This window comes from Metopolophium dirhodum, chromosome 9 (assembly GCF_019925205.1).
Source record: "Metopolophium dirhodum isolate CAU chromosome 9, ASM1992520v1, whole genome shotgun sequence".
NCBI lineage: Eukaryota > Metazoa > Arthropoda > Insecta > Hemiptera > Aphididae > Metopolophium > Metopolophium dirhodum.
The window spans coordinates 15,457,500-15,469,038 of NC_083568.1; the positions used below are offsets into that span (position 1 = coordinate 15,457,500).

Sequence of the window (11,539 nt, forward strand, 5' to 3'; positions counted from 1 at the left end):
GGTCAGTCATCTGGTCACTGTGTGCTCGTCGTGTCCACCGCAGAACTTTACCCTTCATGTATACTTATACTTGACGTGTTTCAATTCAAAGATGGTTTTTGGATACCATAATAGTGCCTTTATTTCCGCCGTTAAAATTTAGTAATCGTATATAGTTGGCAGGTATACTTTCAGCATACATCGTAAATTATTTAACTATATTAAAATTTAAAACACGTTATAATGGGTAATATAAAGTATTATGGTAAAAAAAAATATCAAAACTGTTAAATGTACGCATTAGAGACAATTATATTATACGACAGTGCCATTACGCTTCACATCCCACTACATAAAGTATAAATAACTAAACCTGTATCCTGCTGCTATATGCAGTGTAAATCGGAAACGCACTCACATGTATATACACTAATAGTATTGTATGGTATTTTAATTATTTACATAGGTAGGTGTGTACTATAGTAATTATAAATCCGTTCATGTTTACGATTTATTTATTACTACATAATATAGTGTATGAAGTTATGAGTTATTAAAAAAAAAACAACTCAAAAACTATGTTTATCGGATAATTTTTAAAATTATTTTTAAAAAGTAATTTAGGTGTAGCATATATTAATATTCTTACGTATTTTTTAATATAGGTGTAATATACCTAAAATTATCGACACCCTTCGGTCACTGAACATACTTCATAACTGTGTTAGTTTGATAAGGTTCGATGACAATAACACATCGATGTAAGCACACTAGTTTCGTTTCGGAACTAAAAAATTTCAATCAGTTTACAATAAATTGGATTTGTTAAAGAATTTTACACCAAACATTACAAGACTATGTAATTATGCGCAATTTGTTAATGTCCGAGTGAAGAATACGTATATACTTTATTATATATAAAATGATAAAATGCAAAAGAATTCGTTCAATAGAAAGGACAACAATACATTAAGGCAATTCTGAAATAAAATATTCTCAGCGAAAAAACGGTTGTGAATCTAAAAATCAACATAGCGTATAAACCACTTCTTTAAATAATATTTATTTGTGTAGGTACAAATGTACAATTCTCAATATAAGAACATTTGTGAATTTTTTTATATAAGTAAAAGCTAAGACTTATACTTACAAACTTATGTGACAAATGTGCGTATTCGTGCCTGAATATTTAAAAATATAAACTTGAACGTAATATTTTTGAATCTCTACAGCGAGAAGAATCCAACAATTTTGTATAAAATATTCATTTTTTAGCGCATGTTTATGCAATCTTATATTTTTTAACACTCTAATTAAAGTTAGTAAATAAAAAATGCTTTTTTTTCGTAATATATATTAGCTTAATAAAATGTAAATCATTATAAACGTCGCACGAGAGAAGAAATTATTACCATGAATACCGATAAGTTATAATCTTATTAATGAAAAAGACAACAAGCATGACCAATTTTGAACTTTAAAAGTCATTCTGAAAATGAACATTATTAAAGGTTTTTGTTTTTTATTATCGGCCCTTATAATCTTGAAATACAAAACAAAGTCAAGTTACACGAAAAGGTGGATTAAAACAGTTAACACAATCAAACAAACGTGTCACCGCTTATTTTTAAATAAATATAATACGACTTTAGGAAGTGTAATGTGTTTAAGCCAATTGTGATTTTATTGTCCAGATCAGGACAAATAAAATTACATTTCACACTTTATCGCCTGTTAATTTAGATATAATATTATACCGAAATAATGTCTAGAGCCTGTTTAGATGAGCTCGTGAAAGTCTGCAGTTTGTGATAATGATAAGATCTCAGAAATGTGCGGAAATGTATTACTGTTGACACAATAATATTATTACGGTTGAAACATAAGATTGAAACTAAAGTATTAAGAAAAAGATAATCACAGCCGATAATAATGTAAACATTTTAATTATATTTCGAAAAGGTTAATTTTGATTAGGTAATGGTTTTTATGACTATTGGCATAAAAATGAACTTTAAATATTATAAAGCAGTATATCAGTATATTACATAGTAGATACACTGTTATTTTATTAAAATATTAATAATCATATTTGGTGTGTATAATTAAATACAGGAATATATAGTTATTAGATTTTATGTTAAAATAAGTGTGTGAGTAATAAGAAAAATGTAATGAATACTAATGAGTAATATTTAAAACATACCAAAATAGCCACCACGGTGTTTTCTTTTTCCAACCACATATTTAGTTTTTTTGTGAATCTATTACACATATTTTTTTAGTCTTGTATATTTATTTTGTTTGTATTTCAAAAATATTTACATAGAATCATTATAAAAATGTAATTTATACTTAACATTTTAATGTCACATGCACGGATCCAAAGCACAGATTTGGGGAGGGGAAACGATGTTTTGTTGCCACACTAATACAATATTATGTATTAATTATAAATACAGTAATTATAGAAAACACTCTTTATAACGGAATCATTTGATACCATCAGATTATTCCAATACTGTACTATCAATCCAATACTGTTATACAACTATGAATGTGGGTGTATTTTTTCGTAGAGTTAAGCAGTAATTTGATAACTTGTTAATACGTATAATATGTATTTTCAAAAAACTCAAAATTTTATCAATAGATACTTCAGTGTTCACCACTTATTGGACTCACGGTTAGTGAGCTAATTTACCTATTGGAATCAACATGCTGGTTCATGTAGACAAATGTTCGACTACTGGACTCACTACACTGGTTAATATAAATTTTGAATTTTTAGTCCATTTTCCCGTTTTTATCGCTTATATTTTGACGTTTAACACTATTTCCTCGACTTATCCCATCAAAAAGTATTAAAGATTTGAAAGCATTTTTTTACATCATTTGAAGTCATTATTTACGAAACAAAATTTAAAAAAAAATAAAATACTATATATTTTTTATGTTTTTTTTACTTTATTAAAGAGTAAGCCCAACGTACATGTGAAATACCTAAATAAATACAATATAATAATGTATATTTATCAGTGCATGGCCAAATTTAAATTGCTTATTTGTAATTGCAATGCATAAGTATGTATATGCATCTTAATTATTGGACTTTCGCCTTATTCACTCATTCAGTTAATTCTGGTCCCAAAGTGAGTTCAATAAGCGGCGAGTACACTGTAATTATATATTGACAATAAATATAGTAGCAAATTATAATGATATTTCGAATACCGTGTTATAATGCCGGTAAATATATAATAATATTATGGGCTGTACCTAATATTTGAATTAAAATATTGTACAAACACTGAAAACCATCAAAATTATCATATTGAAATTAATTCATTGATTATTCATAAATTTTCCAGTCATAGCGTATAGAAAGAAACCGTGTCCACTATATTATAATACCATAGATAGGATGTTATAATAGTTGTAAATTGTTATTTAAATGCAGTGTAATATTTACACCAACCAACTGATAGAAATAGGAATTAACGTATTTCACGTCTTTCAGTTTATTGCCAATCAGTAAATATATATAATACACGTCTTGTTTTTTCTATTGCCTTGTGTTTTATTATTATAACGTACTACCTATATAAAATAAAAGTTTTTACTAAAAATAAAACGCAAAGAAACTTTTAGACACTTTAAATTACAATTTTCACTTGATAAACTCGTCGAAAAATATTCCATTACATCATTATGCGTATAATAATAACACGATAAAAATATCGAAAACATTATATTTTACATTAAAATCACGTCGTAACGTCTCATTTATGTAGTAGCATATACTTTGACAAGTCTACAGGATCTAATGTAAAATAATAAATTATTATAAAACTGTACAGAAAATATGTACATGGCGGGGTGTAATAATACAACACAGCAGAACTTTGAATATAGTTCGTACAGAACAGTTCATCGTTATACGCATAGCCGGTACACGATGCACAGTAGATTTTTTGAAATTAAAGTTAATTCGTTTTACATAATATTATTATATTCTATATCCAATTGAATAGAAACATATTAAATCCAAAAGTATACGATGACACGCTGGTGGGGGGGGGGGGGGATACAAAGGTAAATCGCTTCCACCCAGTGTACCCCGGCCAACGTCATGAACGAGCCGACGACTAAATACTTAACTAAATTTGGTGGCCTTACTGACCTCATGGATATCCCGACACTACAACACTAACGACAACGACAAAAACAACATGCTAGTAGTAGCAATGCAATCTACATCATGACGAATAAAGTTTCGCACAAGGAATCGTGTCGGAATAGTTTTCGAACATATTTTTTCTATAGAATGTCCTTAATAATATATTACAATATTATGGAAAGTATAGATGATGAACTCTGAATAAAAATTGTACAGTGCATTCAACGCATAAATGTAACGCACGAGGTTTTGTTCGATTTCCACTAAAAATAATAGACTCTAATTATTGTTTAATGCATATTAAATTACGTTTACATTGTAAATTACATCGTGATATTTTCCTTGATAAGGGAAATTTATTAGTGGATGATGTTTCTATGTCTGGTAAATTGTATTTTAGTTTTATTATATTCTGCAGGTGGGTTTCGGCCTTTTTTTTATTTAACGACAAAAGATAAAACCGAATTTCGACAGTAATCATTATTAGATATAACTTATGAATTCGATTAATTTTAAGTAACTTCAAGCTAATATCATAGAAAAACGCGTTTTGAATAAAACAGCTGTATGATCACATCAATTGTACAAAATACTATAACATGTTCACAAATAGTGTACAGTAAAAATAAACTAATGAAAAAAAAATATTTAGACTGAAATTCGTAAACGGTTTTATTATATTTTTGAATTACATGACAATATTATCACGTTTTAAAAACACGGTTAACCTTAACATTGTCTGGATATGATATTAAACACTACGGACGAGCTTTTTTACAATTCATTGACATATTTAATATTTTGCTTTTTGTCATTTGAAATTTGCTTATTACAGTATTATTGAAAACTATATGGGGCGATTCTTAAACAAATTTGTCTAAGTTGGATTTCCAATCTATAGAAATACTACTGAAACTTTTAGTGGTATTTTATTGGCCAATAAAGTGTTAACCGAAAACCAACAGCGAAGTACACCATTTAACCTAATGAAAGTTCAGATTCCATACACATCGCACGTAAGGTAACTTCGGTGCCAGAGTCTGAATGTTTAAATCAATAAATAAATAGGCAGTTTAAATCTAAAATAACATAGGATTCAGCATGAATTAGGTTTTAATTCTGATTTTGCAATTGATCTGCAGTGAATTATTTTCCAAACCGTAACCCAAATAACCAGAAGAGCATAATACGGTGGGTTATAAATTTCTTGAATTTTACGCTTCTTTGGTACCTATTTCTTTTTTATTTTATCAATACAAAGCATATTTTAATGTAATAATGTTGACATTAAAATTGAATTAGTAGGTACCTATTGGCTATTACAATACAATATTTTTTTTAAATGAATGTTTAAATCGATAAAAATGACAGTACATAAAACAAAAAATGGATACTTTTGTGAATTATTACAAAAATATAGTATTAACATTGTCATTGAGTATTTTAAACCATGTTCGCTTCAGTCGTGTTTATTTATCGCGTTTGCCAAGTTTTCGATGGATTACATCTGTTTTATTTCAGACTGTATTATACAACATAGCATATTATTTTGTTCAGTTGGTTTGAAACAAAATATGATAACTAAAAATATCGTGTAATAGCTATTTGTGTAAAAACGATTACCATTCATATCGTAAACATGTATTACCGAAATATTGCCGTTACTCAAAAAAAGAGATACAAGATTATTCGCGTATTTTAACGCAGTGATAAGGTATATTATTATGACTGCTTGGCGCCTGCAGCTATACACGTCATAAACAAATAAATAGTTGTTATTATAAGTAGGTACAAAACGAAAATTCATCGACGTTCATATTATTTTTATCGATCGGTTAAAAATAAAATGGAAATATTTCATTGTTTGAACTTGCAGGTTTTTTTAAAACATAAATTACTAATGTAACCTAGATAAATATATTGAATATAAATAATGGATTCCTTGCAAGTATTATACCTATTCAAAAATATGTAGTCAATATTCGTCAATCGTCATTGGGTAACATTTTATTGGTCGTAGTGCATTATGTTTCGGTATTTTTATTTGCAGACCGACGGTGTGTATTAAATCGTATTTTACGAGTAATTAGAGGATAAAGAAAAGCGAGGGAGAAAAAAATGAGAAAAGAAAGTTTTTGAAAATCATTTTAAGTCATGAATAAAGAAACTTTTTTGAAATTAATCTCAATATATAGTTCCATAGTTACTATCCTACTAACTTTTAACGATAGTTCGTGTAACAAAAGAGGAAAAACATTTTCAACTATATAATATTATATTATTTTCTGCGGAATGGCGAAAATTCGTCGTGTCTCTGTTCTCTGTCTCAGACTGCGGCGGCGGTATTAGTGTTTACTTATTTTATTACAATTTGTTGATTTCATCGCGGTTTACCTTTGTCGGAATCGAACAGAGTAACGAATGAGAAAATAGTACAAATCCTGATGATGGAAAAAAAAATGCTAGCGTGACTGTCCTATTGAATAAAACAAAATAATTACCTTTCGGTTCTTTACGTTGTCACGACACGGCACATGACGTCAACTATATAATTGTTTTTTAAGCCACATACTACATGTTAACAATATTATATTATATTTTCTTATCAAACTCTAACTCGGTCTGCAGCAGTTTTAATAATTAATCACTGCAGTTATCACACAAACAGCAAGTCTTGTCGTTAAGTGTCGTCGTCGTCTGAAGTACTGCACGCAAACGACCATCCAATATTCCGTCTGGAATATCCACTGAGCCCACCGCCATCATATCATTATTACAGATCATTATATTACTGCCAATTATTAAAATTACTATTATTTCCCTGTCACGAGCTAAAGTTTTGTCGAATCGTATTTAAAGGCGTATTATATTTATATCTGCTCCGCGGCACCACCAATCTGAGTTGTCTTCTCGTCGTATAACCATATATCACAACGTGTGTTCGTTCGTACTGAATAATCGCTTTACACCGGGAGTCATCCTAAAAACGGCACGTCGTCGAGACGCACACGTTCGCTAACCACCTCATTATTATAGGTATTATTTTGGAATAAAATAAAATAAACATTGGCATTTTCTCGAAAATATAATATAATGCAGGCGTATTGATTTTACGACGAAATTGGATTGTTTTTACACGTTTATATAATAATATAATATTATATAGGTGGACGACTAACCAGACTGACGTGTATTGACGGGGCCGCCCGAGCAAAAAAAAAATCTAAAACAGCTCCGCAACAATCAAAGAAATATTTCACCCACGTATTTAATATAACGTCCGTTACGCGCAATGTACCTTTATATATATATATATAATATATTTACCGCCGAAAATCCGTAGACGATTCGCACAAATAACCCTAAGCTATTGTATTGTAACGTGCGGTTGTCGTGTCGCATAATCGGGGTTATTGTCTCCGTGTCGTCGAAATTAATTGATCGAAACCGAGAGCGATCGGTAATTATTAAAATGTATAATATTATAATATTATAATAATATTGTGACGTCACGTCGTTGGCTCACGTCGCTTTTTTTTTACGATTACGATACATTTGAGTTAAACAATTGGGCATGTACTATTCTTCACATATTTCAGCGTGTTTGTCGTGTAACAAAAAATCTAACCTAACTTACACGAAATGCGCAACACAGATTTGACGGAAATAATAATTATATGCACTTTGCACCGATAACCCACAAACAATTTCATATTTTCATTATGCCTTTTCCGTTAACTTTTCCGGTTGTGATCGACGGACAACTTGCAGTTAGTCTCAAGTTCGTAAAATTCCTATTCTATCTTTTCGTCTTGCGACGAGATAATTTAAATATATTATATTATTATCAATGTTTCCCAAAAAATATAATTTTAATATTGATGATATAATCGTTTTATTAATTTTTTTTTTTTAATCCTCTGATATAATTTTACCATTAACGTTAATGCGTTTTCTCTTTAGGATTTACACAAATTATAAATAATTATTTTTATTTTTTTGTTTAAGTAACATTTAAACTGAAAAATTATGACAAAAAAAGAGTAGCTGTCAAATGATTAGCAAATAATTGTCGATGTTTGGATAAGTTGGATCGAATTTATGACAAAATGATCACAAAATATTAATTTAATGTTACCATTAATTAATAAATATTTAGACATTTCGCTTATAAATATTTCGAAACATTATAACGAAAATATCGAATGTTAAATATTTTTATATCTCTTATTTGTGATTGGTAGCTTGTACATTATATATATTTAGCTTATTGCTTACTTATATATAGTATCTATAATCTATATTAACTAATTAAATTAAAATTGTTCACGGAAAAAGTTAAGAATATTTTTGATAATGAAATTTAAACTTATTTATATTATATTCACAATATTACATTTAAACTTCCATAATATTATAAAGTCTCATTGTCAACAAAAATCGTACGGTAGATAAATAATAATAAAACATTTTTATTTGTTCATTCAAAAAGAAAATCATTAAATAAAATTAATCGAAATTGGTTGTAAGTGATTCAGTTCATAAAAATATTTTGTCAAACAGAAAATTACGTTAAATGGAAGTTAACCTATAGAATATGAAGGGAGTTTCTAGTGTTACTATTATTTAATTTAAAAAAAGTTCGCATTATAATATTATCATTCATATATTAGGTAAGTACAATTAAAATGTTATAATACAATTTTCATGAACTTGATATTATTTACAATAAAAATATTTTCAAATTCAAATATACCGAAAGATTAACCCAAACACCTGCACAAAATATATATCAGAGTATAAAAGGTATACCGATAATATTATATAAATATAATATAAACACGAATAAATAATATTAGTAATTTTAGCAAATATTGAATCATTTAATACCATTTTAAATACTTTCTAAGAACTGTAGGCGAGTGTTAATAATTCAATTTAGGAGGTCTTATGCACGTTTTAAAATAGTTCAAACATTTCAAATGATGTGTATTAACTGTAATGTATTATTAAACATATTTTTATTTTATTTAAAGCCAAGGCAGACTCACATTTTTTTCCAGTATTTAAGTAGGCTTTTATGAAAAATATAATACTTTTCTTCGACCTCTGGACAAAAGAATTTTTTTAGTTGATTTTAATCAAAATCACATATCATTTATATCAAATAACATTTGAATAGTAATATAAATCCGAAAGTAGGATAACATAATATGCTGGTGGTAGCAATACAAAATGCATCATGGCAAATAAAGATACACACTCGGAATCAGCACTTTGTATGGGAATAGTTCTCTAACATATTTTTTCGATCGAATGTCCTTCTACTGCAAGACCCTTATAATATATTTAGTTTGAATGTAATTTAATAAGGTAGTCAGTGGGGGCAATGGGAAAATTTCACACTGTCTCAGTAGTTATCAATCCTTTTTGTTTTTATACGAATAAAAAAAAAATTATTCACCTCACGAGTCTTTGCGTTTACCCATTAAGTAACAATATAATTTGGGTAATCGTATTGAATATAATTTTTATTAATTAATAAACAACGCATTGAAATAAATATTCAATATTTACATAAATCGGTATTTTATAAGTATACAATTTACAATAATTATTGAACTGACTTTTTGAACAAACTATAGTGATTTTTTTACTATAGTTTTGTATAATAATTCTTTAATTAAGTATTTCAAATTTAAATTCACACCACTACAACGTGTAGTTATTTGTAATGTCATACTTACATATTATTAGTATTTAGTAATAATATAATCATTGCAAATATAATATTTACCAAGCTTAACAAATTATAATTTCATCGAAAAAACACATAGGTACCTATCTACTTATAGTTTATTATTTCACAGTAAAATCTTGCAGCACGATAACCCACAAAAATTAATATACGAAGAAAAATAAATCCCTTCCAATCGTTTATATTATTATAACGAGTTAGAATATAATGTATTGTTACTAATTTGTTGAAAACTATATTTTAGTTTAATTTGTTCTTAGGATATAAATGACCGTAATTGTACTTTAAATGCAACTATAATTAATAAAGTGTAGACGAATTAAAACTTTGCTTAAATCTAAAAAATAATTATTATTGAGCTAACTATAGTAAGTATATAATATCAAATCAATTTAGACTTTCTTGATTATATAAGTCGCATTGTACGTTATATTGTTTTTTAAACAGTATTCGCTATAAGTTTTACTATAATAAATGCTCATATTCCTATAATAATACAATAAAATAATAAGAGTATTATTCGATCTTGATAATTATTATTCCTTCGTAAATAAGGACGTATAACTGTCCACGGTTAATAGTCTTAAAACAACATTTTATTATATTTCTATGAACATTTTCGGCAACTTAAGCAGTTATAATAATTATTGACTATTGTTATCACTACTTATAAATTAATGACATTATAAAAATCTTCTACCTTAATTTAGTTTGACATACTTCACTTTTGATTTGGTTAAGTTTAATTAAGCTTTATTCAAGAACTTGCGTATAGATTACTGCATATTATTAGTGCCGTTCTAAATTAATAATATCAAGGGCTATAGATAATATAACTGTACGATTCGTAATTATTTAATTATTAATTAACCACAACAATTTTATAAAAATATAATTGACTGTTATATTCCAGACCAATCGTCGAGCAATTTATGAAGTAATCGTATGAAAAACGAAAAAAAACTTCCGCAAATATTAAATATTACGTTGCATAATATTATTATACTGTCCATTTGATTATAATATGTAAAAATATTAAATGTGCTGTAGGTAAGTAACCGTGGAATTTATTTTTATTAGTATTATTTTTTGAATAATATTTATATTTTTTGCAAAATAAAATAACTTTGCTTTAATAAATTTTATATGTCTAACTATTTTTCAGTACCGATTAATTATTGACACTTACCTTGGTATAATATTACGGTACAGTTTATTTGAAATAATTCTCCAACAGTGCGTTGAAGTCCAGTGGACGCGTTAGAGTCAACATGTGTCCGTCCTGATACTGAAGAGCACTTAAAAAGCTTAGGCGCCGGCAAACCGAAGCGTACCCCAAATAACCGTTCCACTCCCACTCGTGCCATGGAAACGCTCTACGCCTGTCCCACCGCTGAGAATAAAACAATTACAATAGTATATACCTATAATATGTATCTAGCATACGTATCAATTTTTTTCGCAGGACACCAAATCAAATTTTCAATTTTCAATGTGGTAGGTAACTAACATTTTTCATTATTAAATTATTCGTTTAAAATTAAAACACAAAAATACGTCGCTCGGTGTAAGAGTTGAGTTATCCACAGAAAATCATAATAGAAGCATTTAAAAAAAAAAAA

General features: G+C 27.8%; 1 protein-coding gene across 1 annotated transcript in view; it reads right to left on the reverse strand.

The window, feature by feature from the left end:
• Window positions 1–11,218, reverse strand: part of LOC132951997 (calcitonin gene-related peptide type 1 receptor-like) — a 114,982-nt gene extending 103,764 nt beyond the window's left edge. The window contains exon 1 of the mRNA XM_061024099.1: window positions 11,107–11,218. The gene's annotated coding sequence lies outside the window, so the exon portion shown is untranslated. The remainder of the gene's footprint in view (window positions 1–11,106) is intronic.
• Between the last annotated feature and the right edge of the window lie 321 nt (window positions 11,219–11,539).